This window comes from Malaclemys terrapin, chromosome 9, assembly GCF_027887155.1.
Source record: "Malaclemys terrapin pileata isolate rMalTer1 chromosome 9, rMalTer1.hap1, whole genome shotgun sequence".
NCBI classification, from domain to species: Eukaryota; Metazoa; Chordata; order Testudines; family Emydidae; genus Malaclemys; species Malaclemys terrapin.
This window is the reverse complement of record NC_071513.1, coordinates 28,687,278-28,712,810: the sequence shown is the minus strand read 5'-3', so window position 1 is coordinate 28,712,810 and position 25,533 is coordinate 28,687,278. Positions and strand designations below refer to the sequence as shown.

Here is a 25,533-nt window from a genome sequence, read left to right as displayed (position 1 = left end):
GTTACAGTCTGCACTTTAATTATGGATCATTTGGAAAAGCATACCACACTTCACAGCTTGCCTCAGCATGGATAAAAAAAAAAAAACAAAAAAAACCAAACAAAAAAACACAACTGTTCTACAAGTTGCACCTTAATTGACTCTGAAAAAGAAGGTTAGCACTTGAAAGTCAGAAAGATGAATCCAGCTGTGTTAGCGGATTTATTTTGCACCATAATTTTAAATGGTCACAGTTGCATATCTTCATTACTAAAAACATAATTGATAAATATACTTATTTTACTAGTAGCAAACATAATAAGCTGCTTGTTCATATACATTTTGAAGATCATGTAAATGATTAAACAAATATAAATTATGAGGCATGACTGAATTACAGAAAGTGGCTTGTGTGTGTTTTGTTTTCTCCTTTGTGAAAAATGCTTAAAAAGAATCTTTCCAGGTCTGGTTCCGTCTATAGATAACAAACCCTACCACTGTGTCTACCAGCTGATAACCAAATGAAGAGGTTTTAACTAATTTACAGCATATAAAGCCTAGAGTTGCTAAGTGCTACTACCCTTTAGTGGACTTCAGAATCAAAAATAAGGCCCTTCAGGCCTCATAGATAGCAGCTGTACCAAAAGACTGACATTGGGACTTTTTCTGGCCAAGCCATTAAGAAATGAGCTGGGTTTTTATCAGCTAAATGATGTTCATTACGTCCTACAGTATAACTTTTTAAACCTATTTTATATCTTATCTGGATTGGAGGTATTATTCATATTCTCCTTTTTCACTGTGATAGTATAAAAAGGACAGTGAAAATTTCATTAGGTTATTTGCTTCTTAATATCAACTCTCAAGTATAAATCAAGCCAGCTATAAGAAATTATATTAAAAGTAGATTATTGGTAGAAAGTTTTTTAAATAAGAGTCTTAATAAATTTGGACTAGATCCTGTAATTTTTCACTCATGGTAACAGGCCTTACTCAGTTCAGAAGCTCAGTCTCATTATCATCAAAGAGGCTGATAAAGGAGGTGCTGTTGTCATCATGAACAGGTCTGACTATCAGAAGGAGGCTGCCAGACAACTCTCCAATACCAAATTCTACAGGCCACTTTCCTCAGATCCCACTGAGGAATACACTAAGAAACTGCACCATCTACTCAGGACACTCCCTACTCTAACACAGGAACAAATCAACATACCCTTAGAGCCCCGACCAGGGTTATTCTATCTACTACCTAAGATCCACAAACCTGGAAATCCTGGATGCCCCATCACCTCAGGCATTGGCACTCTCACTGAAGGACTGTCTGGATATGTGGACTCCCTACTCAGACCCTACGCCACCAGCACTCCCAGCTATCTCCGTGACACCACAGATTTCCTGAGAAAACTACAATGCATTGGTGACCTCCCAGAAAACACCATCCTAGCCACCATGGATGTAGAGGCTCTCTACACAAACATCCCACATACAGATGGAATACAAGCTGTCAGGAACAGTATTCCTGATGATGACACAGCACAACTTATTGCTGAGCTCTGTGACTTTATCCTCACGCACAATTATTTCAAATTTGGTGACAATATATACCTCCAGACCAGTGGCACCGCTATGGGCACCCGCATGGCCCCACAATATGCCAACATTTTTATGGCTGACCTGTAACAACGCTTCCTCAGCTCTCGTCCACTCATGCCCCTTCTCTACCTACGCTATATTGATGACATCTTCATCATCTGGACCCATGGGAAGGAGACCCTGGAAGAATTCCACCATGATTTCAACAGCTTCCACCCCACCATCAACCTCAGCCTGGACCAATCTACACGGGAGGTCCACTTCCTAGACACCACTGTACAAATAAGCGATGGCCACATTAACACCACCCTATACCGAAAACCCACCGACCGCTACGCCTACCTTCATGCCTCCAGCTTCCACCCCGGTCACACCACACGATCCATCATCTACAGCCAAGCACTGAGGTACAATCGCATCTGCTCCAACCCCTCAGACAGAGACCAACACCTACAAGATCTTCACCAAGCATTCTCAAAACTACGATACCCACACAAGGAAATAAAGAAACAAATCAACAGAGCCAGACGTGTACCCAGAAGCCTCCTGCTCCAAGACAGGCCCAGAAGAGAAACCAACAGATCTCCACTGGCCATCACCTACAGTCCTCAGCTTAAACCTCTCCAATGCATCATCAGTGATCTACAACCCATCCTGGACAATGATCCCTCACTTTCACAGACCTTGGGAGGCAGGCCAGTCCTCGCCCACAGACAACCTGCCAACCTTAAGCATATTCTCACCAGCAACCACGCACCGCACCTAACAACTCTAACTCAGGAACCAACCCATGCAACAAACCTCGATGCCAACTCTGCCCACATATCTACACCAGCAACACCATCACAGGACCTAACCAGATCAGTTACAACATCACCGGCTCATTCACCTGCACGTCCACCAATGTTATATATGCCAGCAATGCCCCTCTGCTATGTACATGGGCCAAACTGGACAGTCACTACGCAAGAGGATAAATGGACACAAGTCAGATATCAGGAATGGCAATATACAAAAACCTGTAGGAGAACACTTCAACCTCCCTGGCCACACAATAGCAGATGTAAAGGTAGCCATCTTACAGCAAAAAAACTTCAGGACCAGACTCCAAAGAGAAACTGCTGAGCTCCAGTTCATTTGCAAATTTGACACCATCAGATCAGGATTAAACAAAGACTGTGAATGGCTATCCAACTACAGAAGCAGTTTCTCCTCCCTTGGTGTTCACACCTCAACTGCTAGCAGAGCACCTCACCCTCCCTGATTGAGCTAACCTTGTTATCTCCACACTGATTTATACCTGCCTCTGGAGATTTCCATTACTTGCATCTGAAGAAGTGAGGTTCTTACCCACGAAAGCTTATGCTCCCAATACGTCTGTTAGTCTCAAAGGTGCCACAGGACCCTCTGTTGCTTTTTACAGATTCAGACTAACACGGCTACCCCCCTGATACTTCAGTTCAGAAGCTTCATTGACTTCAATAAGGCTATTTGTATGAGTCAGAACTCCTCACATGGGGCTTCATGCGGCCTGGTGCTAAGCATTCTGGCTCTGATTCAGAAGAGTACTTAAGTACTTGTGTAACTTTAAGCATGTGACTAACCCCACTGACTACCCACATAAGTAAAGTTAAGTACATATTTAAGTGCTTTGATGGATCAGGGCCAGAGTGCTCTGCAGCTTGCAAGATGGAGCCCACAATGAGAGAGAGTTTGCTAACTGGGCCCTTGAGGCTTACAGACTAAAATTCACACCTACGGAAAGGGATAGGACAAGGTCTACATGTCACTTAATTCCCATTTACATTCTATTTAAAGGATTTAAGAGGCACAAAAGCCTCGTGCTGCCTTTCTGCACTGGAGTAATTTAACCTAGGACACTTGCATTGATGGTACAGAACTTATCTGTGCTCATTTCCTCAAAATAGGAAGATGTTTTGTTGATATCATCACAGCTTCTACCTCATTCCTGTGCTAACGTCACAAAATACTGTATGCAGCAATTTCTTTGACTCAAAAAATAGAGCTGCTCCTTATTTTTGCACACTATCCAGCACTGATCAGATTTCAGATGCTAAACAAGTAATAAATCATCATTTTAGGGAAATTCTCATTCAGAGTTCCTCAGTGCTTGTACGAAGGCTCTCTTTGTTCCTGATAATTGTTTAATCCTGCTCTGAGTGGGTTGTATTGCTTGTGTTATGGACCCTTTTTAAATTGTATATTAGGGTCATTTTTCATCAAGTGTAGTATTAAAGTCTCTCAAAGACTCAGGCTGTCATAGTCTCAATTGCCTGGGAAGCCATCTTAGACTTAACTCACATCAACAGGTAAACTCTGGCTCTATATTTGGTAAGGGAGACTGGCAATATGGAATCAGGTTATTCCCTATACCTCCAGTAGGCACATCACAGAAGATGCCACCCAAAGGAAAGGTTTTAAGCCCCCTTTGTTCCGTCCTGACTCTGGGCTGCTTCTGACATGATAGAGGAAGTCCAGAGGGCTGCTCCGAGTTACAACAGCCAGTGCGGTCAAGCCAGAATGGAGTTAGCTGCATGCACTGCAGGGCTACACCTTACCATGCCCCAGTGCTGGGGCCTAATGCAGTACCAAGACAAGGAGGAAATTCTCCTTTGGCCACTTGCAAGCTGTCTTTGGCCACTATATCATGTCAGAGCAGCACATTGGAGCCATAGGAGGGGCAGAATCCCTGCCATGGTATGTTTTCATGCTCATCTTTCACAAAGTCAAGATGATCTCTCCTACCAGGGTGAGATTAGAGCCTTCCCTTGCTCCTGCCACAGAATTGTGGGCTAGAGCCCTGCAGCAGGACTGAGATCCCATGAGCCCCGCAGGACCCACTGCCATGATAGCGGGAGAGGGGAAAGTGTACTTTGTTGTGGGTGGGGAAAAAAAAATTGCAGTGATTTGCAGGAAAACACTATTTTTTTTTAAATAAAGATTTTAATACTTAAATTTAAATAAGGTTAGAAAGATTTGATGTCTATTATAAACAGGAGTTAAAGTTTTGTGGTTTTTTGTTTATTTGTTGGGTTGGTTTTTTTTTTAATAAAAGGTTTGTTTTATTCTTTTAGTGGTAAAAATTGTATCTGAATTCCACTTATACATACACCCGATATAATGCTGTCCTCGGGAGCCAAAAAATCTTACCGCATTATAGGTGAAATCACGTTATATTGAATTTGCTTTGATCCGCTGGCGTGCGCAGCCCCCCCCCCCGGAGCGCTGTTTTACCCACGTTATAGCCGAATTTGTGTTATATCAGGGTAGAAATGTATAATATATTAACTGAATGTGGTGGGTGGGTTTTTTTTTTATTTTAAAGTACCATGGAGGAATTTGTCTGTTGTAGGATTTGCAGAATCTAAGGTTTTTGTGGGTGAGAGCAGGATAAAACTGCAAGAAACAATATAGGAGTGGATATTGTGGGGCGGGATGGGAGCAGGATTTAAAAATAGTCCTACACAGGGCTCTAGAGTGGACCTGTTTTTTCTGGCCCAGAAGCTACACAATCAAATCTCAGAAATTCATTTGCAATCAGCCAGCAAAGAAAAAAAAAAATTGTGTTTTCCATACTGGCAGAGCAGGTACTTTCTGCTATTAACATACATTCCACGGCCTCTCCATCCTCAACTGGCATATAGAAACAATCAATAGAAGTAGCACACCATGCACCTAAATAATGCAATGATAGATATATTTTCCCCTGAATATATTATCTCCCTTGTCAAAGAAGCCCATCTAAACCCTAATTTTTGTCTAAAGATACATATACTTCACGATAAGAGACCCATGGAACAGATGGGACTGGCCTAGGCAGGGCGGGTGCAAGAATGTTTCGCGCCCTAGGCGAAACTTCCACCTTGTGCCCCCGCAGCCCCCCCCCCCCAAGCCCTGCGGCAGCTCCCCCCCTCTGCCCTGTGGCGCCCCCGGCAGCTCCCCCTGGCCCGGGGAGCCATGCGGCAGCTCCCCACCCCAGCTCACCTCTGCTCTGCTTCCTCCCTGAGTACGCTGTGGCCGCTCCACTTCTCCCACCTCCCTGGCTTGTGGCACCAATCAGCTGTTTGGTGCCGCAAGCCTGGGAGGGAGAGAAGCAGAGCGGGGCGGCATGCTCAGGGGAGGAGGCAGTGCAGAGGTGAGCTGGGGCGGGGAGTTCCCCTGCATGCCGCCCCTCCCCCCTTACTTGCTGCAGGCGGCCCTCCCCGCGCCCCCCTGCCCCAGCTCCCTCCACCTAAATGACGACGATGACCAGGGCAGCTGAAGATCCGGCCACCACCGAAGGACCCGAAATGCTACCTCCCCCCAAATGCTAGCGCCCTAGGTTGTGTGTGATATCCCCAAAATGTCACAATGGTGCAATCCTAAACCATAGGAGATTTTCATGTCAAATATTTTGAAAACATGGTGGTACATTTTGCTACTATAAGCCTGGCACTTATGACATATTTTGGATCTACTGTGAACACATTTTGATTTGATTCTGGCAGCTTCCCAGTTAAAACAAGCTAAATTACAATTACAAGCTGAATTGTGAGTAAACACAAGCTCCAGTTTCTGGGGCAACTGGCTATGCTATGTACTTGCTCTATTCATTTGTAACCTATAGAGCTGAATTCAGCCATGAGTGTATGGATGGCACTACACTGAAATCAAGGAAGTCAATAGAACTACACCCACATACACTGAAGCTGTGAGAAATTCACTGCGTGAATCTGAAGTGTGGATATACCAACTGATGAATGAGAATTTCATTCAGAGGATCAGAAATAGATCAGAGAGCATATTCCTTCTGAACCTTGCTCTCTATGGTCTTGATACTGCACCACTGAAGTTAATGGGAACTTTATCATTGGCCTTACTGAGGGCAGGATCAGGCCTCTGTTTCACACTACTGATTTTCGTTGTATGAAAACGCACAGATTTTCAGAAGAATTGGTGAATTTAGATAAAGGCAAAATTGTGCTATTTTCAGCAACAGATATGGTTTTCACACAATAAACTGTAAAAACCCCACCTTCGGGAAACTTTTCACAAGAAAAAAACTGGTGTGCATCTGCATAAATTGCCTTATTTTAAATATGAATGGATTTAGGGCTGTTGAGAAAATTCCAGGCTATTAGCCTTGGAGACTAAAGTCTTCTATTTATCCACAAAATGGGTACAGCATGGGCAGTAGGACTGCAAGGTCTTCATTGCCCTGCCAATATAGTAATTCTGCCATGGCAGGGTCATTATAAGCATGATGGGTTAGTGTTTATGTCCATATAGTTCTTGGCCTCTCTGCTGAAACTACCTGTTTTTACTAAAAACTTTTAGAACGTTTTTGAAAACAAAAAAGTTCAGATTTTATGTGGACATTTATTTTTTCTACAGGTGATGCTGGGGCACAACCAGAATTTTCCTAAGAAGGGAGCCCAGAGCTCTCCCCCTGCTCCTTCACTCTTATACACACACACACTTACTTCTTGCTGCCCTCACACCCAGACCCACGCTCTACTCCTTGCACCTAGCTCCATACACACTCTCCTCCTGCTGCCCCATATCCAGCTCTTCTCCCCATATTGCCCCTCATCCAGCTCTGAGCTCTTACCCAAAAGAGTAGCATCCCTATCTATGGCCAGGCAGTTCCAGGGAGCCGCAGACTTCACCCTGTTTCTGCATCTCCACTTCCCCTAGAAGCATCAACATCGCAGATCCAATCCTTCAACTCTCCTGTATTCTGAGAGTTCCCAGTGCCCCCTGCTCTGTTTCAAAATGAAAAACCCCAGACTTGGAAAACTAAGGAAGGGGAGGGAGTTTAAGGCTGCAGGACTGCATGTCAAAAGCCAAGAGGCCAACTTTCTGGTTTGTTGTTGAGTTTGGAGCTCCATCCTAAAGAGCTGTAGTAGCATCTTCTGAATCTTGAGTAACCTAGCATTCTACCAATTTGAGCAGGAGACTAGGAATCAGGACTTCTGAATTTGTTCCTGTCTCTGCCATTGATTTGCTATATAACCTTGCACAAGTCACTCCTCCCTCCCTCCCCCCCATTTCCCAATCTATATATTTTTTATAATGATACTTACATATCTCACAGGAGTATTGTGAGGGTTCAAGTTTTTAAAATGCTCTGAGATCCTGGAATGAAAACATTATCTAATACCCAGCAAACATTTTGCAATAATTATTATGGTTGTACGAGCAGATGTGTTTTCACAACAGAAGCAGCACATTAAAATGTTAAGTATGATGGTCTATAGTATGTTTCAGATAATTTATTTAAAAAATATCCAGAATGGGGTTAATGAAGGTTAGTATTTATTCAAGATGCTTTTTTCCCCCCTCTGTTTTGCTTAGCTTGCTGGCACAGGAAGTAGTCTGTGATTCATTACTTACTTGCTGCTCCAAAAGGGGCTACAGTTGCATTTAATTTAAAGTGGACTACTTTGGAGGTCAATGCTTAAAAAAAAAAAAAAAAAAAAAAAAAAGTACAATGGAAGGAAACAGAATTTCCAGCTGCCTCTTTTTGTTGAATTCCATAAGACAACTTACCTCCTGCACAGTATAGGCCAGATCTTTGCCCTTCACGTGGCTCCTTTGTGATGTTCTGATGGCACAAAGCAACCTTAAAACTGGCCTAAGTACCCCAGCAGGGATTCCCCTACCTTCAGGGGCATAGAACCAGCTATGAACCCCTCTCCACTCCCTCTTAGGGGCATGTGTCAGGTAGGGGGGACATGGGCATGGCCGGAACATGCAGTGTTTTGGCAATCCCCAACTGCTGCAGTGGCACCTTGGAGGCTGTTGGAGGCAGTCAAAAGTTAGAGAAAATGTGAAGCTGCTCTAATTTATATTGGAAGCCAAAGCAGGCATTGGGTGAGCACAGAAACACTTCTTCCCCTAGTCCCTGCATCTCAATCAGATCCTGCACCTCAATCAGACCCCAAGGATCAGGGTATATGTACTCTGTCTGGTCATTCAATATATGGTACTTGTGTATGCCTAGTTACTGATTTTCCATAATATCTCATCATCTATGTTGAACCTAGTGGTAAACTGAGGCAGACAATCCCAGTTGCAAAATGCATTGCTTTGTTATAAACTGGATGCTTGCTTCATACTCAGAGACAAAGACTGCCTAGCAGTGAGACATGGGTCTCCACCGAGGGGAGGTGATTGTGGGGAGCCAGAGACCTTTAAGTGGGTGCCCTTGAGGGACCATGGAAGGGGAATACAGGTGCAGTTACCCTGAAACTGTGACAACGTAATTTTCATCAGTCATGTGAAATCACATTCATTTTTATGTAAAAATATTTACAAGGCTAGCTGAAAAAGCACTATTTTTTTTTTCAAATAAGGTCTTTTAGAACCCGATGCCTCTTTAGTTCACATATGTTTATGATCAAGATCAATTCAACCAAATATTGTAAATAAGATGTAGGAAATTGCACAAATTAAATAAATTTCTTACATCTAAATGGCATCTTTCATGCCAGAAAATCCTAAAGTAGTTTATTCATGGTGTATTAATGCTTTTTAGCAATCACCAGCTCTCTCAACATTGCTCATTTTCCCATTCTCCTCTCTCCTCTTATTCATTCTGTGATCTCTATTCTATCAACCTCTCTCTTTGCTGCTGCTGCTTTCAGCCTTTGCTCCTTTTTGTCAACTTCATTGTCCTTATTTCCAAGTCTACCCTCTTCTGTTTGACTCCTTTGTTCCAGTCTCATACCAGGCTGTCCATCATCTGCTCCCACCTAGCCGTTGCTACCTCTTTTCCTTTTGCTATACTGCTAAGTGCATGTGGAGAGCCTAGTAACAATACCACCGTCTTCCAATTTCCACTTATTCTCTTTTTTCAAGGCTGCTCTATTCCCTTCTAAGCAATTTTATTTCCACTCTGAAAGCCTGTGGTGTTTCCATTTTTCTCCAAACAGTGAATATGCTAGGTTAGTTCAAAATGCATCCTTTTCTCAACGTTTGGCTTTGTTAACAAGTTAATGCAACAGAAACATACTCCAGCCTATGCCTTTACCTGAGATTTTCCATTCCTAGTATCAGCCCCAAAACCTAGATTCTTGTGAGTAGAAGAGCTGTTCCCACTCCCTTTATAGCCAGGATATTTAAGGAGTTGCACCTGCTATAGTGAGTCAGCAGGACTCAGCATGTCCTTGTAGGACTTCAGTGGCTGATAACCTGAGAGGTCAATCAAAGAGCCCTGCCAAGCAGTTACATACTCCCTAAATGCTTCTTGTGCCAATTTACAATTAATCTTCTCTACTTTTGAGTCTCCACAGCCTCTGTTGCTTTAGCTTCCATCTGTGTCCTTAAACTCCTCAATTAAAGAAACAAAACTGAAGTGATAATCAGTTAGAAGTTCTCCCTTTCTCCCACTTCTAGCTCCACCCTCTCCTCCATCCCAGTCTTCTGTTCCCTTGTAACTTCATAAGCATCCACCTCCCTCAGTCTCACACACCTGACCCTACCTATTTCTTTTACTATGACCCTAGTTCTTCCTCCACTTTGTCCCCCAAATCCTACTCTATGTTATGTACTCCTCCTGCCTAAACTTCTGTTCTACCAACTTTCTCCTAAATCTTTCAGCATGACCTCTGCCATCTTCCCCACTCAACCAAAACTGCTCCTTCTCACATTTAGGGCACTATATGATCTTGCTCAAACTTCTTCATTTCATAACCAGCATACACAAGAACCCAAACACAAACAGCTCCTCACTGCAGCGCGCGCGCACACACACACACACACCCCTCTCATTTGTCACCTGCACAAATCACCTGCACAAATCAACACCACACGCACACATTTGTCCACCCTCATTTGTGCTTACCATAAAACAATAAACTTGAGTGGCAAAGTCACTAGTGTATGTTTGTTAACTTGCGGGGAATAAATAAAGTTATATAATTTTGCTAGAAGGATGTGAAACATTTAATTATTTATTTGACCTGTTAGATCTTCGAGATCAAAATCAAATCAGTAGAATACCTTTGTTACAATTCCCATTTAGAAAAATGATGAGTGCTGCCTTTAGGTTTCTTACCCACTGGATCACTCAATCACCTTTATTCAGGTTCTCATTTTCCAGAGAAAATAATGACTTAGATAATTATGTTTGAAAGCACTCATTTTCTGCTCACCGAGCTGCAATTCTGTTTCAATTCAAGGCTGTCAGAAAGCTGCCGCCTGTTTTAACAACTAAGGAGGTTAACAAATACAACCAAATAAGTGGCACATTTTGTGTCAATCTTCAGCTCTGTTGATTAGCAGGTTATTCTTTAAGATTTTCTTACCTATAGTTATATCATAAAGTGGAGTGGCATTTATTAAGAAAGGTGTCCTGTGCGGGCAACATGACTTTCTTACTACGATATTTTTTTTATACAAGCTTCCATAATGACTATCCTTGGTTATGTCAGGTTTCAGTTGGTTCAGGCCAGATTTAATTGGCTTCTATTGAATTTGGCACTTAAGTAACTATTAGTATGAGTTCTGTACTGACTAAAGAGATGCTAGTACACATTACGAATACAATGTGAGGACATGAACTGCAGGAAAATGGAATGTTCAATTTTCAGTGTCATCACATTGTACCAATAAATTGTAATGCTTACAATATAACATGATTAATCACATGATGTGCAACAACAAAAAATTGGAAGTAAAAAACTTCCAGTTACTAAAACCTTAACTCTGAGTAGGTAAAATAGCACTAAAAAAAATAAAATAAAATAAAAATCACTATTTTCCAGGATTTGGTCTCAGAATCTGTGAGGTGGTTGTCTCTCCCTGACTCTGCAGATCTGGGGCCCTGACATTCTTTTCCCATCAACCTGCACATATATATGGTGAGCAGTGAAATTGTTAGAGCTGGCAGACAAATGGGAGGGTTCCCCCACAGAAAATTTCAACAACAACAACAAAAAAATTCAGCTGAAAATTGCCCAACAAAACCCAACATTTTGGTTTTCAGCCCCCATATTTTCAGTTTTTCTGATGAAAAAAATCTAAGTTTTAGCTTAAAGCAGACAATTTCCATGGAAATGTTTAGTTGAAAAACCAATATTCCATCCAAAACCAGGTAAGACAGAAAATGTTTGACCAGCCCTACAGATAATGCACATGAATAGATGTTACCAGGAATGCTGTTACATGGAGCTTGGGTAAGTCTACACTCCTGCTGCTCTCAGCAACTTCAGTTAGTGCACTTGTAGCTAGGGTTGGTTTTCTACAAATAGAAAGTTGGCAAACACCCTTGCCCCACTTCTCCGAGGCTACACCTCCTGCTCATTCCATCCCCCCTCCCTCTGTCGCTCACTCTCCCCACCCTCACTCATTTTCATTGGACTGGGGCAAGCAGTTGGGGTGCGAGAGGGAGTGAGGGCTCCAGCTGTGGGTGTGAGCCTCTGGGGTGGGGCCGGAGATGAGGGGTTTGGGGTGCAGGAGGGGGATCCAGGCTGGGGAAGAAGGGTGAGGGCTTTGGCTGGGGGTGAGGGCTCTGGGGTGGGGTCGGGGGCTTAGGGTGCAGGAGGGATCTCAGGGCTGGAGCAGGGGGGTTGGGGTGCGGCCTCAGGCAGCATTTACCTCAGGTGACTCCCAGGGAGCTTCTGGCATCTTCCTCCGGCTCCTAGACAGAGGTGCAACCACATGACTCTGCTTTCTGCCTGTGCCTGCTGGTGCCACTCCCTCAGCTTCCATTGGCTGCAGTTCCTGGCCAATGGGAGCTGCTGAGCTGGCACTGGGGCAGCACGCAGAGCCCCTGTGGCTGTCCCTCTACCTAAGAGCCAGAGGGAAATGCAGACAGCTTCCAGGGAGTCACATGGAGCTGGGTAGGGAGCCTGCCTGTGCCACCAACCAGACTTTTAACAGCCTGGTCAGCGATGCTGACAAAGCTGCCAGGGTCCCTTTTTGACCAGGTGTTCCGATAAAAACCAAACACCTGGCAACCCTACTTGTAGCAGAGGGAGCAGACCAGTCCTTCAGCCAAAGAAAGCAGCTTGTCTGCTCAGCAGCACAGTCCATGCTTGGATACCTAGATAATGTTGCACATCTGCAGCACCCTACGTACTCCCTACACTTACATGAAAAACCACACAGGATGGTAAAAGGACATTGCTAAGTCAAGCACTCAAAAGTTAGGAAATGCCAGAATTAAGGATATTCACGCAAACATAATTCCTCTCTTGGGTGTATGCATCATAATAATGTTTAATTACATGTTCCAAAAACCAAAAAAAACCCAAAAAAACAAAAAAAAAACCCACATCAGTCTGAGGCAGACAGCATGCAAAATTTCAGCTGTAACGGTTAAAGTTTAGCACGGATAAAAGAAACTGAAAACAGAGTTTTATAATGTGAAGTGTCAGGCAACCTTAACTATAGGCGGCCCAACCATCTCTGCCTACAATATAAACAATCCACCACTATGTAAAGTATAGGGAACACCTAGGAATACTAGCAACTGTTACAAATACTGGGGTAATATTATTCAAATATCTAAGGCATTTTGAATGGCTACAGAGGAGAACCACTCTACATAAACACTACATTATAATAATAATAAAAAAATAATAATTATAATTATGATGGGCTTCATCCAAATGGCATCTGATATCAAACCAAAACCAGTTGAACAGGTTCAGATCCAGTTTCTAGAATCCAACTTCTCCACAAACTGAGGGCCATTTCAAACACATTACACACAAGTTTGTCACTACAACACTTTTTCTTGAAATGTCCCTAGAATCCACTGCTGAGAAGACCATCTGCTGTTGCCAAATATTATTTTATTTAACTTTGATTTACTCTTCTTCATATCTGTGACAATCTGGCTAGAGTGAGTAATGCTATGGCTATGGTTCTGCATTAATGAGAGTGGGATCCTGCAAACTCAAAGGCAAAAGCTGTTGAGTTTGCAATTAACTTTGACTATAGGGTTTAGTGTTTGCACAGAAGCAAAGTGCTTAAGAATTTATGGCTTGCAATTTGAATGCATAGTGGAACAACTCCAATGTTTGCAGAGTGCTGTGAAACAAGAATCAGAAGGAATTACCAAGTGTTTTATATATAATTAGTTTTAATCATTTGAAGGAGGGGAGGAAAGAAAAAGATTTCCTCTTACCAATGTGAGTTAAGTATTATATACTACATCTGTTGGACTTTTGTAGACAGCTAAACAATTCAAAGTTGTAGATCTCCAAGCATTATACATGAAGAGGCAAATACAGTATATTCCACAAATGCATTATAGAGTCTGAGGCTGTGTTATATATTTTGGTTGATTGGTGGTTTTTTTCTATATATACAGAATTAAAGTTATGGTTAAGATTTATAACTGCAGTGTTAAGAGACAATGCCCAGAGGAATTTCAGAAAGAGCTATTCAATGGACTACATACATTGTTGAGAAACTTACTGAATTATGAAACAAACTAGTGATAGACCCATGCCTTTGCCATTCAAGTTTAGAGCAATGGTGGGTGAATGTGTATGTTGTGATAGGAAATTCATGTTGATTAGTGCAAGTGCCAAATGAGGTGTGTGTACTGACTGGGGTGAGGAGGTGTGCGCGCTTTGGGGTTATATATCTGCTGCTTGTGTTGCTGTTTGGGTGGTTTTGGAGCACTCTGGCATTTGGGCCAAGTAATCCAGCATCTGTGCAGTCTCCCTCATACAACCAATGAAATGGTTGCACGCAAATTAGTTGTAGAGTAAGGGTGGTGATATCACAACAGTGTATGACTCTTGGCCTGGCATAGATAGATGCCTTACTGTCACAGGAGTATATTTCATAAAGGCAAAATGGCTGAGCGTTTAAAAATTGGATGGCAGACCCGTAAAACCAAGTGCAGATTCAACCTGGTGATAGTCTGAACCAAAAGAGCATTCAACCATGCGTGTAACTGCTTGATCATTTCACACTGACTCAGACATTTTAGGCTTCATAATGACCCACAATGACACTGCTGGACCTTATTATATAGATAATAACTCTGCATCACTCACAGATGACTGGTGCCGACCCAGTAGGCTAAAGGGGAGGACATATGACTGTCCCACATGTCTCCCCTTCCCAGTGATCCTGACATGTGCCCAGCCTGGTGCCACAGTGTTCTCCCACCCCACATTATCTACAATGGGGGGGGGGCTCTCTGTCCTCTCCCTGTGTCCCGTCCCCCCACCGCACACCCTGCCCGCACATTCAGCCGCTCTCCCTGGCAGCTGGGCGGGAGTGGAATGGAGACGCTTCTGCCTGAGAGCGCCTGGCTAGGAGGCTCACTCATATGCACACCTCCTAGCCAGGCTCTCTCCAGCAGAAGTGTCTCCATTCCACTCCCCGCCCAGCTCCCAGGGAGAGCGGCCGTGTGTGTGTGTGTGTGTGTGTGTGTGGAGGGAGAGGGGGGGTAAGCACAGGGACAGAAGGACAGAGCCCCTCTCCCTCACTGCCCCCAGTAGGCCAATCAGGGGAGGGGGCACTTGACCCCTGCAATACCCACACATGTCACCTCTGGCAGCACTATCTGTAAAGAGCAGACTGCAATAAATGTCTCAAAGCAGGAAGCCATGTTTTGCTGACAAACTAGGACTCTATATTTGTCTGCATCTATTATTATGGGAGCACAGAATTTGCCATACCGTGCATACCAGTGGTTCATCTAGTCCAGAAAATTGTCTCTTTACAGTAGCCACTACCATATTCTTCAGGTTAAGCTGGAAGAAATTCCATGATGGACAATTATAGAATAACCTTTCCATAGTGGTGGCTTCGTTCTCACATGCATCTGTTAGAGGTTGGCTTATAAACCCTAATCCTTCAGGGCATATTTTTTTAAACGAGCGTCATCAGCATGGAAGCATGTCCTCTGGAATGGTGGTTGAAGATGAAGGGCCATATGAATCTTTAGTGCACCTGGCACGTAAATATCTTGCAACGCCGGCTACAACAATGCCATGAGAATGCCTGTTCTCACTTTCAGGTGACGTAAACAAAAAGCAGGCAGCATTATCTCCTTCAAAATGTCAAACTGGTTTGTCTGAGCAATTGGCTGATCAAGAAGTAGGACCGAGTGGACTTGTAGGTTCTGAAATTTGACATTGTTTTAGTTTTGAATGCAGTTTTTTTGGACAATTCTACATTTGTAAGTTCAACTTTCATGATAAAGAGATTGACTGAAAAATACATCTATTTTATTTTTACAGTGCAAATATTTATAATAAAAAACAAACAATGTGAACACTGTACACTTCGTATTCTGTGTTGTAACTAAAAACAATATATTTGAAAATGTGGAAAACATGCAAAAATATTTATATAAGTAGTATTCTATTATTAACAATGTGATTAATCATGATTAATTTTTTAATCACTTGATAGCCCTATTAAATAGTAATGTAATATTACTGTAGAAAATAATTCACAGAAAGTGAAATGTTTTTATTGATACCAGCACCATTGTGTTACTATTCCCATTCATACTATTTCTAATGAGTGCAAGGGGTATTTACCCAGAACCTTTAAGGTCAATGGAAGCTGAGCTGGCAACAACCCCATCCATCCATCCATCCATCCATATGTATGTATCTCTCTCTCTCTCTCTCTCTCTCTCTCTCATGGAGGAAAGGCACATCTCACTATCTCTGTCAAGTGAAGTATCAACCCCCCAACCTTATTATCTGCCAGCATCATCAGTGTCTCTTGGTAGCTCTATGCCTTCAGCCCAGCATGCTAGCATTTTTGCTCTGCTAATAACAGCTAATCTATGCCCCAGTGGCATCAGGGTCCTTTTGGCCCCCAAACACTATGTATCTAGCAATGAGATCCCACTGGAAGGCGCCATGTTTAGTCGAACTATCATACAGTATAATGGGGTTTACTGTAATCATAGCTGCTTTCTTTAAATGATTAACTATTTGAAGGGTTAAAATCCATGTGCATGTTATATAACAACCTGGTATATATGGATTGTGCCAGCTCTTTTTCAGACCCGAAGTCCAGAGTTTGGTCTGGAGACCAGAGGCCTAACTAATAGTGATCAGCTAAGAGAAAGCTGGGGTAAACAAAATAACATTGCCTTTACTAAGATCTGCTTGGTCAGTAGAAATGCCAGATGTTGAAGCAATAACTGAATAATTATGTTTCATCCAATGTTTCAAATTGAACAAAGGATCCCTGTTCCTATTGTGTTTCTCCTGAAGGGAAAACAGTCTTCCCACAGATCCAACCTTGAGTTTATGAAATATTGGCACATGTCACTATAATGATATGGCACCCTTCCACCTCCCTTCCAAGGGACCAATGCCCTGCCTTAAGACATAAAGGAGACAATCTCTATTTTCATATGCTTTCACTGTTTCTTTGCTTTATCCCCTAGACATGTACCTGTCGGACAATCAAAGGAGTTACTCCATTCCTATGGACCCCAAATCAGAATTCAACATATATATTTTATACTAATAACATTTTATCAAAGTATTAATCAAATGTTAATTTGCTAACTTGAGACCATGGGCGGAGACATTGTGTAACCTTTTAACCATTGGCTATTGTGCTATCTTGTCTTGCTGCAAAACCTATCCCGGGGTGTGGAACTGCCTACCCCGTCACTTTCCCCCGCCCATGGAAAATCTATATATTTCATTGTAATCAATTAATTGACAGTGTCTCTGAGCCTAATAAGCCAGGTGACACTCCGCCAGCGCTGTGTGTAATAAACCCCTATGCTTTGACCTCTACACGGTGTGGATTTATGTCCTTCATATTTGTTTTATAGAAACAATCTAACATTTTTATGAGGGGGAGGAATGACTTGGATAGTTCAGGAAAACAAAGAATGGGAAATTTTTATTTGTTGTTACCAATTCAATCCAGCTCACGATGATAAAAATACATTACTACCAGATAACTCAGTGGCTATCAAACTTTTTTTTACTGGTGACCCCTTTCACATAGCAAGCCTCTGAATGTGACCCCCCACCCCTTATACATTAAAAACACTTCTTTATATATTTAACACCATTGTAAATGCTGGAGGCAAAATGGGATTTGGGGTGGAGGTTGACAGTTTGTGACCCCCCCATGTAATAACCTCATGACCCCCTGAGGGTCCCAACCCCAGTTTGAGAATCCCTGAGATAACTGTTCAATGGACTGTCTCTCTTTAAGAGATAAGTGGTCATGGAGACTCTCGCCTCTAGATGCAGTCCGCTAGAACAGGTTGTGTCACTTTGGCAGCATGGCTGGATAAGCTTGCACTGCCAAGCTTCTCTACCTATTTGTTCTGTGGAAAAGGGACTTGTCTCTACCTCCAGAGCTGTCAGCGCGACCTTCCATCTCCCCTCCCCCTCACCAACTCTCAAAAATCTAAAAAAAAAATGTGGTCAATACGTAAATATATCTAATTCAGATTGGAAGACTGCACAGGAGCAAATGTGTCTGACACTATTTATTACCCACGTTTTTCATAAATATAGTTTCAAATATATCACGAATGTTCATATGATTGTTCCTTTTTGGGGCAATGGCTGAATATGAGTTTTATGTCTAACAGTATATCTGATAGACTGCTGCCACTAATGCTGCATATACAGATGTAAAGACATAACATAGATTCAGAGGAAGAAACATAATGCATTGAATGACAAGCAAAGTAGATTCTGATTCAACAGACCCAATTTTGAATACATATCTTTAAGATAAAAAGCTATCACAGAAACACCTTAAAAGAACATTTCCTTTTCTCAACTTTTCATTTTCTCTTGGAGATGTGTTATAAAAATATTCTGTGGTCATTCACATCACTTGGGAAAAAATGCTATTCATGCACTAGCTCCACAAAAGCCTGTCCTGAGACAAATTTAGCACTCATCTCTCTTGAGGAGTTCAAAAGCCTTAGTTTGGCACAAAATATGGATTTGTCCAGCATAGCTTATGATTTGTAAGTGTGCCAATTGCACTTAAATGCTTTCAAACTGCTACAGCACTTCAGAAAACCTTTTTTACTATCAATATTTAATGTATCTGGACTCTTTTGGTTGCGTATGTGATTTAGTACTTTGCCACACCAGAGTGGTTTTATTTTTCAAAATACAAATAAATATTTCACATTAGTTTTCTTCATAACTGATTTCTTTTGGTCATGCACACCTATTTTGTTTTCTTCTAGCAATTTCTGAGCAGCCAGACACAGCTATTTGCTCTTATGCCGGGCTAATAGCAAATGAGAGTCAGCAGGTAAGTTTGAAGACGAAGTATTGCTCTCTGTTAAGAGCTAAACTACAAGAACAAACTGTGGAAGAGAGCTGGACTGTTCTGACTGAGACCAGTTTCAGAGAGACACCACCCACCCACTCTCAATTGGATACTTAAACACTCAATCACCAAGACACAGGATAGAAACATTACATCAGAACATTCAACAGCTGACCAATTAATCTGAAATCTGGACATTATCTCCTAACCACCACTGAACCAATAACAGCCTGTATGTATTAGTGGCAAGAAGACAGAAGTTGAGACTTTGCATTTGAAAACTCAAAGTGCCAGATCTTCAGCTGGAGCTACACCTATTTGCACCATTAACTTCACCACCACACAAAAGGGCAGCAGCAGAGGCTCCCTTTTCAACCTTTAGCCCAGTGATTAGGATACCCACCTGGGATGTTTGGTGAGGACAAAGGATTTGAAGAAGTATTTTGCACATCCCAGGGGTGTGCTCTCACCAAAGGTTATAATGAATCCTGCTCCTACCTCTTCCCCCTCAGCCATTTTGTATGGAGTCGAGCGTGCTTTGAGCCCATGTAGGCCTCACACCAGTCAGTCTTACCAGAGCACACCAAAAACCCTTGTGAGCCTGCTTCCAGCTCCCACGCTGTGTTCTCTTTTCAGCTCCAAATCCTTTAAGGGACAAGGCATAACCTTAAAGGGACAGGATGCAGATAAATATTACCCTGGCAGTAAATAATCCTGACATTCTCTTATGAGTGCTACTCATGCCTACCAGATCAGGCCCTGCAGGCAAGATAGATGGGGGAACACCAATCTATCTTCCCCTGCTTTGAAGACTGTACACGGTTTAGACATGAGAGAGGTGTCTCAACGCCTGCCTGAGGCAGCAGTGCATGAGCCAAGAGGCAGAAACTTAAGTGCTAGGGAACTTTTACTCTGAAAAATGTAGGCACCAAGTGAGTTTAGGCAGATACAGGGTTAGGTGGCTATGGAGCAGGCAGATTTTACTTGCAGTAGCACCCAAACCTGGAATCTAAGTCCCTTTGTGGACTGGGGCAAAATGATGCTGGCTTTGCAGACATTGGAGAATATCTGCAGTTACACGTTCTGCCACTATATAATATTTTTAAATATTTACACATTTTTCCATGAGCAGAATCTCATGATTTAACAGACAAATTTATGAAATAAAGTGATGTTAGGAGACTTCCATTCTGAGGCTGACACAAACTAATGCAAAATATAACAAAAATGATCACTGTTTAATCATCACAGCCCAATGAAAACAAGTCCTGGCATAAGAGCATATTGTTCATTAAAATATTACAGCAGTGAAATTACATATTTCCTAAAATGTTGGCATAGGATTCTTAGTGACAGGAGTGTTCCAGACCTTGCTTTTGTATGTTATCCAAAAAGTGGCACCCTCTGCCCAACAGGATGGGGTGCCCCCAACACAATGTGCTGGCATCAGTTCAGTACTGAGTCACAGGGCCGGATTAATTTTTTGTGGGCCCAGCGTCAAACATATTTGTGAGCCCCCATTGGGGAAATAAGGCATATGATGGGGCAGTCCACACAGTGAGGGGCCGGTTGGGGGCAATGAGATGCAGCGCAGCTGGAGTGGCCCCACTCAGCCCAGCACAAGGGCGCTATTTACAAACCCCAAACTGCTAGATGCACACTGGCCCGCCCAGCCCTGCACTGCCAGTGTGCCCCTTCCACACTGCCCCCTGCCCAGTGCCCTGACCTTATGCCAGCACCCCCTCACCCAGAGAATTTCCCCACAGATCCCTATGCCCAGCACCCCCTGCCTAGAGACCCCTCCTGCTGACTTCCCACCACAACTACACTGCACCCTGAACACCATACCCCCTGCCCAGCTCCCCCACCCACAGATCCCCTACTGTCTGGCACTGCCTTCACAGTCCCGCCATCACAGCTGTACAGCGCCCCATATTCCTGAGGGAATTCTGCATCAAATTCTGTGATTTTTTTTTTTTTAAATAAAAAAATGTGGAAGCTCCACCATGGCAGTGGGGAGCACAGGCCACTGGCTACATGGAGGTGGGAGATCACCCTGCAGCCTTCCCCCTCTCCTGGGACAGGGACTTGGCAGTGAGACTGAACCTGACCCTGACACAGCACAAGGGCCATGCCTGCCACAGAAACACCCTGGGGCCTTGCCCCTTTTGTGCCAGGCACACCAGATGTAGGCAGGGAGGCTCAGCCCGGCAGCAGGATCCAAGTGCAGAGGGACTTAGTGTGGGGGTATCCAGATGGGGGTAAGAGGGTGCAGGCAGCTCAGTGGGGGATCTGGATGCACAGGGAGGTGCCAGGTGCAGGGGCAATGGGAGTCTGCAGAGGGGACCAAGTGAAAGTGGTTGGAGCTCAGCGGGGGGGGGGGGGGGGGGGGGGGAAGAAGGAAGGAGGAGTCTGGGAGCAGGGGAGGTGGAGTTGTACTTAAAGTACTGCACAGGATCTTTTCAGGGGGAATAAAGCAAAATGCCACATTCATTGGTAATACATGCATCAAATCAACACTGTATCATATGCATATGATCTATATTACACTCATGCACTCACATACAACACACAAACACACTCCGTCTTGTTGTTGTTACCAACTAGTTGCTCCCCTTAACTTCACTAGCCAGGTGAGTTAGATAGGGGAGGGGTGGAGCCGGGCTTCTGCCGATCTGGATCAATACTCCGATGCTGACAAGACCCAGGGTCCTCTGCAAGACACCTCACATTTATAGCAGCTTCCCTCTCATGCAAATCTATACCAGATTCAAAATCTGTGTCCGTTGGTCCTTTGTGCTGCTTCCTTCTGAGTGTTGTCCCAATACTGTTCAAAGAGGGTGTTTCCAAAAGAAGGTGCTTGATTCTAAACCTAGACCTCAATATGTCTGCTCTTCTTTAGTGAGCCCACTTGACAAGTTTGTTTGGTCTGGCTTCCATCCCCTCTCCAACTAGCTGTCTGGAGGTACTTGCCTTCCATGCCTTGGTCATTCACACCTCATTCATTCAACATGCCAATTGATTAAGGGAGTGCGGGGAGGGGGAAATCTTATTCTACTCCTAGCAAAAAGACATTTTTCTTCTACTTTGACTATCCTTAGGGGCTATAACATTATACCAAGGCTTAACACAAAGTTTTCTAAGTTTTTCTACATAGGAATCTGATACAAAGGTCCTATAGCAAAGGACTTGATACAAAGTTGTATGAAAATAGCTTAATACAAGATTATATAGAGAGGCATAATACAAAGTCATATGAAAGTTATGTGAAGATGCTTAATACAGAGATTTATCTACAGGGTTCATTTGGGTGGGGGTCTAGATGTAGGTGGTTGGGGCTTAGTGGGGAGGGTATCTGGGGGGGGTTAATCGGGGTGGTACAGATGCAGGGAAGGTGGGGCTTGTCAGGGTGAGGGTTTGATGGGCCTGCTTAATAGGGGACCCCCAGCTGCTGCCAAGGGGATCTGCATGCTGGGCCCCCGTTTCCCCTATCCCAGGAATCGGTAACCTTCAGCACGTGGCCCACCAGGGTAAGCCCCCTGGCGGGCCGGTTTCTTTACTTGCCGCGTCCGCAGGTTCGGCTGATTGCAGCTCCCACTGGCTGTGGTTTGCCGCTCCACGCGAATGGGGGCTGTGAGAAGCCACGGCCAGCACATCTTGTCCTGCAGCCCCCCATTTGCCTGGAGCCATGATCGGCTGAACCTGCAGACGCAGCAGGTAAACAAACTGGCTTGGCCCACCAGAAGGCTTACCCTGGCGGGTCGTGTGCCAAAGATTGCCAATCCCTGCCCAATCCCCTTTTCTTCCCCATCCCATGCCTCTTCCTTCCCCACTGCCTCTGTCCCCCTGCCCTGCCTGCCCCACCATGGGCACTCACAAGATGAAGGATGGCTCCAGCACACAGAAGGGAGCTCAACCAGCACTAGGACCCAGAAGGTGGTGTCCAGCTGCAAAGTCCCAGGAGCTGAGCAGCACCTTCTTTTTTCAGCCTGGCTGTGCAGCTCTGCAATCAGAGTAGGTCTTCTCGTTCCACCCCCCCTCCCCAAGGTCCCACCCCACCTCTTCTCTGCCTCCTCTCCCCAGGTGAGCATGCTGCGGCTGTGCTCATCCCCCACCCTCCCGCTGGCAAACAGCTGACCGCAGGAAGGGGGAGGGTGGGAACGGATAGGGTTACCATTCGTCTGGATTCCCCCGGACATGTCTGGCTTTTTGAGCTAAAAATAGTGTCCGGGGGGAATTTGTAAATGTCTGGACTTCCCCCCCATGCAGAGCACGCGCGGCTAACAGGGCAGCCGGCCAGATGGTGCCACTTACATGGGGCTCTGACAGCCAGAGAGAGCCCCTCCTCCGCTTCCCCTGCAGCAGAGATCACTCCGTCCCTCCCTCCCTGCATTTGCAGATTGCCTCCAGCAGTCTGGAGCTCCTCCCCTGCTCCTCCTCCCCTGCTACCCAGCCTGCTGGCACGAACAGCAGGGTAAGGGGGCCCAAGGGGTCAGAGAAGGGGCAGGGATGTTCTGGAGGGGGCAGTCAAGAGATGGGGGGGTTGGGAGTTCAGGAGGGGCTTTCTGGGGGTGTGTGGATAAGGTTTTGGGCAGTCAAGGTACAGGTAGGGTCCTGGGGGGCAGTCAGGGGACAAGAGGCAGGGAGGCTTAGGTAGGGGGTGGAGTCCTGGGAGGCAGTTAGGGGACAAGGAGCGGGGAGGGTTGGGGGTTCTGAGGGGGGTGGGAAGTGGCAGGGGCAGAACGGGGGCGGGGCTCCTCCCATCCTCTTTTTTGCTTGCTGAAATATGGTAACCCTAGAAACGGAGCAATCTGTGAGAAGAGGCAGGGAAGGGGGAGCTTGGCTGCCCTACTGCAGCAGGAGCCTCAGTGCTAGGAGCACCAAGCTTCTGCCCCCACAGGAGAGAACAGGGGACGGAGAAGAGTGGGCCTGGTCGGGGGCCTCCTGGAGTGTGGGCCCAGCTCCCTGGAGCCAGTGGCTCCATGGTAAATCTGCTACTGTTGAGTGAAAGAGAGTAGTTCCACCTATTGAATTAACGACAACATGGAACTTTACCAGCAAAGTGGCTGGAATCCTGCTAAGACTACAAAATTTGATGGGGTATCAGCCGAAAGTGGTATGGTTGCATGCCATAGGGAAACTACATGTTAGACGGTTTGATTTATTTTCCCGCACTGCTGAATCTTAACAATTAAGAGATTCTGTCCTGGTTTTAGATACAAATGTATAGATTTTTTTCAAGATACAGAGCTATCAGTTATAGAGTTTACATGCAAAGGAGTTGATTTTACTGGGAAAATGAAAATATATCACATTCTTTGGTATATCTAACCTCATAATAAATCCTCAAATAAAAACAAAACAAACACGCTCACACCCCCAAGGAAAATGATGCAAAGCAGTTAAAAAGTAGTTATTAATGCAACATTTTGTTGCTACAGCTGTAATTCTGTACCAGAGTTACTTTACTAAAGATCTCCACGCTGATTTCATCTCTAAGCAAAGGAGGCATGTTTAGAAACCAGTTTCTAAGAATACATTTGGAACAGTGCCACTAAAACAAGCAAAAGAGCTAAAAATTCTACAGTGCCACTAACACACAAGCAAAATGGCTAAAAACAAGCATGAAATCATCACATCCTCCTACATGTTGGAAGGGAGGAAAAAAATCAGGAAACCTACTTAAAGATTATTCAGGAAACCCAAAACAAATATCCAAAAAACAAACAAAACAAAAACAAAACAAACAAAAAACCCTACCCTGATGACAACTATCCAATACAAAAACAAAAAGTAGAACCAACTACAAACACCACCACAAAAACACCACCTCCAGGAGAAACCAGGACCAAACACAGGGAAGATACATGGCACCCTATCATCATACTATCAAGACTACCTCTAACCAGGACAGAATTATCTGGACTCTCCAAGGGACTGAACTCCTGCCCTACCACAGAAACCGATGCCGTACTAACATGTGGAGAACTAAAATAACTATTTTGCCAACTCTGCAACAAGGATGACACCACCCACAAACACCACACCCCTACTGACAGTCATAAGAAAAAAAGAAAATCTTACTAAACACACCCCCAATGGATGAAACCACACATTGATTGCTTCAGGGAGGGAGAGGGGAAATCAACTGTGAAATCCTTAAATATCACATCCACCACAATCACTCACTGTGGAGAGCATAGCTATACAGCCCCTGAAATCCAATGACCAGATAGCCATCAAACCAGCAGACAAAGGGGGAACCATCATAGTCCTCAACTGTGATGACTGTCAACAAGGCCAACAGACAACTCTTACAGCACCTACTATAAAGAACTTAGAGAAGACTCCAAAGCACAGTTCACACAGGAATTTAAGGGTGTCATTGAATCCTTCCGAAAGCAACTCCTAGAGAAACCCTATAACCTCATCCCTGCTGAACCCACTCCAGGGACTTCTACATAATTTCCCAAGATACACAGGCAAGGGAACCCAGGCAGAACCATCGTATCTGGCCACAGGAATATCAGGACTCAAAAACAATTCTCAAACCACTCACTGCACATAAGGCCAGTTTGCTCCAGGACATAACCTACTTCCTCCAAAAACTCTGCTATTAACATCCCTCAGAACACCATCCTTGCAACCATAGATGTCATCTTCCTATATGCTAACATCCCTCACCATGAGGTCATC

At 44.2% G+C, this 25,533-nt stretch overlaps 1 protein-coding gene and 1 long non-coding RNA gene across 3 annotated transcripts in view; one reads left to right on the top strand and one right to left on the bottom strand.

The window, feature by feature from the left end:
• The window catches only part of LOC128843373 (uncharacterized), a 236,307-nt gene extending 218,986 nt beyond the window's left edge, over positions 1–17,321 (top strand). For both annotated transcript variants that reach the window (XR_008446237.1, XR_008446236.1), the window contains one exon: positions 16,961–17,321. This is a non-coding gene — a long non-coding RNA (uncharacterized LOC128843373). The remainder of the gene's footprint in view (positions 1–16,960) is intronic.
• Positions 1–25,533, bottom strand: part of LOC128843372 (connector enhancer of kinase suppressor of ras 2-like) — a 530,962-nt gene that overhangs the window by 404,174 nt on the left and 101,255 nt on the right. The window lies entirely within an intron of this gene.